Source organism: Triticum urartu, chromosome 6, assembly GCF_003073215.2.
Source record: "Triticum urartu cultivar G1812 chromosome 6, Tu2.1, whole genome shotgun sequence".
NCBI lineage: Eukaryota > Viridiplantae > Streptophyta > Magnoliopsida > Poales > Poaceae > Triticum > Triticum urartu.
In genome coordinates this window covers 284526156-284532715 of record NC_053027.1, presented here as the reverse complement: position 1 = coordinate 284532715, position 6560 = coordinate 284526156, and positions in this window count along the sequence as shown.

Below are 6560 nucleotides of genomic sequence, written 5' to 3'. Positions count from 1 at the left end.
AACATGAACACCATGCCCTTGCAACCACTGCACTACTTCCTCTCTAGCAGCACCAATCTCATCTGGTTGAGGAATAGGCATTACCTACGCAAGCATGAACTCCTCATGGCGGCGCACAATTGGGATATGTGGCATCACAAAGGTTCGCGGCAGACGATCTTCTCCACCATCAACGATGTGGTGACCAGCAGGTACATACCGCAGGGGATCCAAATGGAAGTTGGCCATCGGAGTCGGGAGCTCCGCCTCCAATGACGGCGAGTGAAGGGGTGGGGGAGGGGTTGCAGGCGGCGAGGTCGGTGGTGTCTTGGGGCCAGGGCTGATGGAACTGGACGACGGTGTAAATGCGGAAGTGCAAGGGAGGTCCAAGTTTGGTAAAGGATTTGTCAGAGAGATATTCCCGCAGCGCGCCTCGGAAGATGGAGCGTTAACGGGTTTGGCTTGCCACACAAGCCCCAAGATTCTAGCAAATTTGTTGCAATCTTTTTTAACATGACCAGACCGAAGGCAAGAGATACACCAAAGCGTAGATGTACACGCAGAAGCGAAATGACCCTTCTGAAGGCACTGCTGACACATATAAATTTCATCGACCATATCAGAAATTAAGTTATCAAAATCTTCCCTTGCTTGTTGAGACGAGGGGATATCCAGCTGCTCCCCAAAGGAAACCGGCGAAACCCGGCCCACCTCAGAGGAGGATGATGACTCATCAAGGCCCTCCGAGTCCACGAAAGCGGGCCCAACATGGCCCGGCACATCCTCATTCAAAGGAACAGAATTCCCGCCCGAGATTGGTGGCGTGCGATCAGCATGGGGCCTAAGATCATGCACCGTACCAAACGAGATAGATGGTCTCGCCGACGTCCACCGGAGAGTCGCCGGCAAGGTTGGACGAATAACAACCCGCTCATGAGCAGAAATTGAGTAGCCTGCCTGTTCAACATCGCGAATGCAACTTTCCATAGCTGGATAATGATAATCCTGGCAAGCACCATAGCTCTGAAAAACTGCAAATGAGAGCTTTTTGCCAATTGAATGAGCAGATTTGAAAGAAGACTTAGAAGGCTTAGAGCGCAGGGCTAAAACCCCAAGAGCAGCACGTCTCTTTGAGGGACTCACTAGGATCCACTCAGCATCACACTCCAAATTCCAGATCTTGAACTCACGACTCCAATTAGGACCACCGTTACTCCACAGATGAAAGTAACATTTGAATTGTTCGCAAGAAAAAGACCGAAGGCGAAGAATAATCATGGCAACAACCTTGCAAGAGACTTGAAATCCAAATACCTTGTCCTTTATCAAAAACACCATGAAATCAATGCCTGATCCACCAATAGCTGCTTCCAGAGCCGCAGCCACAGAATCTTCGTTCAAACGAAAATTGTGGCGTCCAAACGAAACCACCATGGTGAAAATGTAGGAGTCCTCCATGGGGTGTACCAAAAAGCCCGTAGATTTGAAAACCTTCTCCGCAAAAGCCAAACCCTTGGAGAAGTCCAGGCCAAGGGTGGAACCCTCCATGGAACCCATTAAAGATGGGTATGAACGTGTGGATCTCGGAGTGCCGAAGAGATCCACTGGAAGGGAACTTCGGCTGCATTGTTGGAATCCATGTACATGATCTGGAGCACATATTGGACTATGTCTCCTATGGGGGACGTCAGGACGACGCCAGCCCCCAGTCCGGCCAACATTTTGGAGCCGTCGAAATGCATAATCCAGTTTGAATATGTGTCGTACTCTTTAGGGAGATTTGCATGGAGTGAGGACAGTTGATACGTAGTAGACCGGCCTTTGAAGGGGGAATTTGTGTCTGTCCGTTTCCCGCTCGACAACGAGTACTGCACTGACAACTTGATGTGTTGCTGCAATGTACAATAACATTGGTTCGCCGGTGTTCGGCGCGGCCAGGACTGGGTTTGTTGCCAATATGGCTTTTATTTCATCAAGTCCGGCCGTGGCAGCCTCTGTCCACTCGAAGTTTTCGGTGCGCCGAAGGAGGCGATAGAGGGGTAGTTCCTTTTCTCCCAAGCGAGAGATGAAGCAGCTTAAAGCCGCCACGCATCCGGTTAATTTTTGTATTTGTTTGAGGTCCTTTGGGATATCCAATTGTGACAAAGCTCGGATCTTGGCTGGATTAGCTTCAATTCCTCTACCGGATACAATGAAGCCCAAGAGCTTTCCGGCTGGAACGCCGAAGACGCATTTTTCCGGGTTGAGCTTGATGTCATATCGGAGGTTATCGAAAGTAAGCCTCAAGTCATCTCTTAGAGATTCGACATGTCTAGATTTGACGACCACATCATCCACATACGCTTCTGCTGTTTTGCCGATCTGATTTGCCAGACATGTCTGGATCATGCGCTGATATGTTGCGCCGGCGTTTTTCAGCCCGAAGGGCATTGTGTTGAAGCATAATGGGTCGTATGGTGTGATGAATGCTGTTGCAGCTTGGTCTGATTCTGCCATCTTGATTTGATGGTAACCGGAGTATGCGTCGAGGAAACACAACGAGTCGTGTCATGCGGTGGCATCAATAATTTGATCGATACGGGGGAGGGGGAAGGGATCCTTTGGGCAAGCCTTGTTGAGGTCTTTAAAATCGACACACAGGCGCCAGGATTTGTCCTTCTTTGGTACCATCACCAAGTTTGCTAGCCAGTCCAAATGTTTTATGTCTCTAATGAATCCGGCCTCCAATAGCTTGGCTAGCTCCTCTCCCATAGCCTATCTCTTGGGTTCGGAAAAACGCCGAAGGGCTTGTTTGATAGGTTTAAATCCTTTTAGGATATTTAAGCTGTGTTCGGCCAGCTTGCGTGGGATCCCTGGCATGTCTGAAGGGTGCCAGGAGAAAATGTCCTAGTTCTCTCGTAGGAACTCTCGCAGTGCGGCGTCGACATCAGGGCTCAGTTGTGCCCCGATGGAAGTTGTTTTATTGGGGTCCGTTGGATGGACCTGGAATTTGACTATTTCATCAGCTGGCTTGAAGGATGTGGATTTGGATCTCTTATCGAGTATCACATCATCCCTGTTAACCGTGGAGCGCAGCGCAGTCAGTTCCTCGGCCGCTAGGGCTTTGGATAGTGCCTCAAGGGCTAATGCGGCCGTCTTGTTTTCAGCGCGGAGTGCGACGTCCGGATCACTAGCTAGAGTGATAATTCCGTTCGGCCCGGGCATCTTAAGCTTCATGTACCCGTAATGGGGTATTGCTTGGAAGATTGTGAATGCTTCCCGTCCCAGTAAAGCGTGATGTCCGCTTTTAAACGGGGCCACTTGAAACATGACTTCTTCGGACCTGTAATTATCCGGCGTGCCGAACACCACATCTAGTGTGATTTTTCCTGTGCAGCGCGCTTCCCGACTGGGGATTATTCCTCTAAAGGTTGTGCTACTTCGCTCGAGCGGCTCCAGTCTATTTCGATTTTTTGAAGGGTTTCCTCATAAATGAGGTTCAGTCCGCTGCCTCCATCCATGAGCACCTTGGTGAGGTGAAAACCGTCCACGATGGGACTGAGGACCAATGCGGCTGGTGCTCGGGCTATTCGGAATTTAGGTTCATCACTTGCGTTGAGGGTAATAGCAGTGTCGCTCCATGGATTTATTGTTGCAACTTGATAGACTTCGGCGAGGCTGCGGAGTGTTCTTTTTCGCACATTGTTTGATGCGAAAGTCTCAAAGACTGTGAGAACAGTACTGGTGTCCTCGGGCTGGCTTTCTGCGGCCTCCAGGATTAAGAGGTCCTCGCCAATTTTGGCCACCTGCCGGAGTATCCAACATGCTCTAAGGCTGTGAGTTGGTGTGGCGTCCTCTGTACTGTGAATTCTATAGGGTCCATCAAGCCACCTTTCCAGTACGGTTCCATGCCCTGTAGAGGGTTTTGGCTTTTTCGTGTTTATCCCGGGTGTCCTATGATGATGCACCCTCTTAGTTCGGACAGGATTACTATTCAAGGCCGGATTATCCCAAAATTTTATTTCGGTTTTCCAGGCACTTTCCATCGCACAATATTTTTGTACTATGGACGCCAAGTTAGCGACGCGTGTAATATCACGACGACTTACGGCGTTAAGGATTCCCTCGTCCGTGCAATTACTGCAGAAAATTGAGATTGCGTCTTCCTCGCGGCAATCATTTATCCTGTTCATAACTAGGAGGAATCTGGCCCAGTAATGATGTACTGTTTCCTCGGGCTTCTGCCTGATTTGGGAGAGATCGCTTATGTTCGGGTGGGCGGGTGTCGTTGAATCTGAAACCTTACCCAATCCAAGATTCGGAGGCCGAAGAGTTTCCGAACTCTGAAGTTCGGATTCTTGGATCTTGTCCAATGAATCTAGCCCGTTGCCTGATTCTAAGCTCAGGTCTTGAGTTACATCCTCCCCTCCGTGGGTATCCGGCTTGGAGGAATCGGGAATTTGGATGTAGCTAGTCCTTAAAATAGATGAAGGGTCGCCGCACTGCACCTCTACCACAGCAACGTGGTGGGTGACTTGGGGAGAGTTAATTTCTCTTAGATCGGGTTTAAGCCCAACCTGGTCGTAATCCGTAGCGACCCCCAGGGCGGCGATGCGATCCAAGAGCTCGTTTACGGAAGAGAGCTCCATTGGATCTAGCTGCTCGACGAGCTCCGAGCTGACATGTAGGTTGCTTTTGATGACCCGAGAGGTCACCGTCGGCGCAACAGCTGAACAGGCGGTCATGAGGAAACCACCTAGCCGGAGGGTTTGGCCGACAGCCAAGGCTCCCTTAGCAACGGCGCCGTCTCTAAAGACGGGAGAAGGCATCCTTCCTGATTGTGACGGCACGGAGGAACTCTCAATGAAAGCACGAATGTCGGTGTCAAAACCGGTGGATCTCGGGTAGGGGGTCCCGAACTGTGCGTCTAGGCCGGATGGTAACAGGAGACAGGGGACACTTTGTTTTACCTAGGTTCGGGCCCTCTCGATGGAGGTAATACCCTACTCCTGCTTGATTAATATTGATGACATGGGTAGTACAAGAGTAGATCTACCACGAGATCAAGGAGGCTAAACCCTAGAAGCTAGCCTATGGTATGATTGTTGCGTATGGAGTTGATTGCCTACGGACTACAACCCTCCGGTTTATATAGACACCGGATAGTGTTAGGGTTACACAGAGTCGGTCACAATGGTAGGAGATCTTGAATATCCGCATCGCCAAGCTTGCCTTCCACGCCAAGGAAAGTCCCATCCGGACACGGGACGAAGTCTTCAATCTTGTATCTTCATAGTCCAGGAGTCCGTCCGAAGGTATAGTCCGGCTACCCGAACACCCCCTAATCCAGGACTCCCTCAGCGCGCCCACCACCCTCATGGACAGGGTGTGGGCCCACTGACGTGGATCTTTCTTCCAATATTTTTTATATATTCCAAAAATAATCTCCGTTGATTTTCAGGTCATTCCGAGAACTTTTATTCCAGCACAAAAATAACACCATGGCAATTCTGCTGAAAATAGCGTCAGTTCGGGTTAGTTCCATTCAAATCATGCAAGTTAGAGTCCAAAACAAGGGCAAAAGTGTTTGGAAAAGTAGATACGACGGAGACATATCAACTCCCCCAAGATTAAACCTTTGCTTGTCCTTAAGCAATTCAGTTGATAAACTGAAAGTGATAAAAGAAAAACTTTTGCAAACTCTATTTGCTCTTGTTGTTGTAAATATGTAAAGCCAGCATTCAGGTTTTCAGCAAAGATTATGAACTAACCATATTCACAATAACACTTAGGTATCATGTTTGCTCATATCAATGGCATAATCAACTAGCGAGCAATAATAATAAATCTCAGATGACAACACTTTCTCAAAATAATCATGATATGATATGACAAGATGGTATCTCGCTAGCCCTTCCTGAGACCGCAAAACATAAATGCAAAGCACCTTTAAATATCAAGGACTGACTAGACATTGTAATTCATGGTAAAAATAGATCCAGTCAAGTCATACTCAATGTAAACTAACAGTAATGGATGCAAATGACAGCGGTGCTCTCCAACTGGTGCTTTTTAATAAGAGGATGATGACTCAGCATAAAAGTAAATAGATAGGCCCTTCGCAGAGGGAAGCAGGGATTTGTAGAGGTGCCAGAGCTCGGTTTTGAAATAGATATGAATAATATTTTGAGTGGTATACTTTCATTGTCAACATAACAACTGAGAGATCTCGATATCTTCCATGCTACACACATTATAGGCGATTCCCAAACAGAATGGTAAAGTTTATACTCCCCCTCCACCAACAAGCATCAATCCATGGCTTGCTCGAAACAACGAGTGCCTCCAACTAACAAGAGTCTCGGGGGAGTTTTGTTTGAAGTTATTTTGATTTGATTTGCATAAAGCATGGGATTGGGCATCCCGGTGACTGGCCATTTTCTCATGAGTGAGGAGCGGAGTCCACTCCTCTTGAGAATAACCCGCCTAGCATGGAAGATACAGACAGCCCTAGTTGATACATGAGCTATTCGAGCATACAAAATAGAATGTTTATTTGAAGGTTTAGAGTTTGGCACATACAAATTTACTTGGAACGGCAC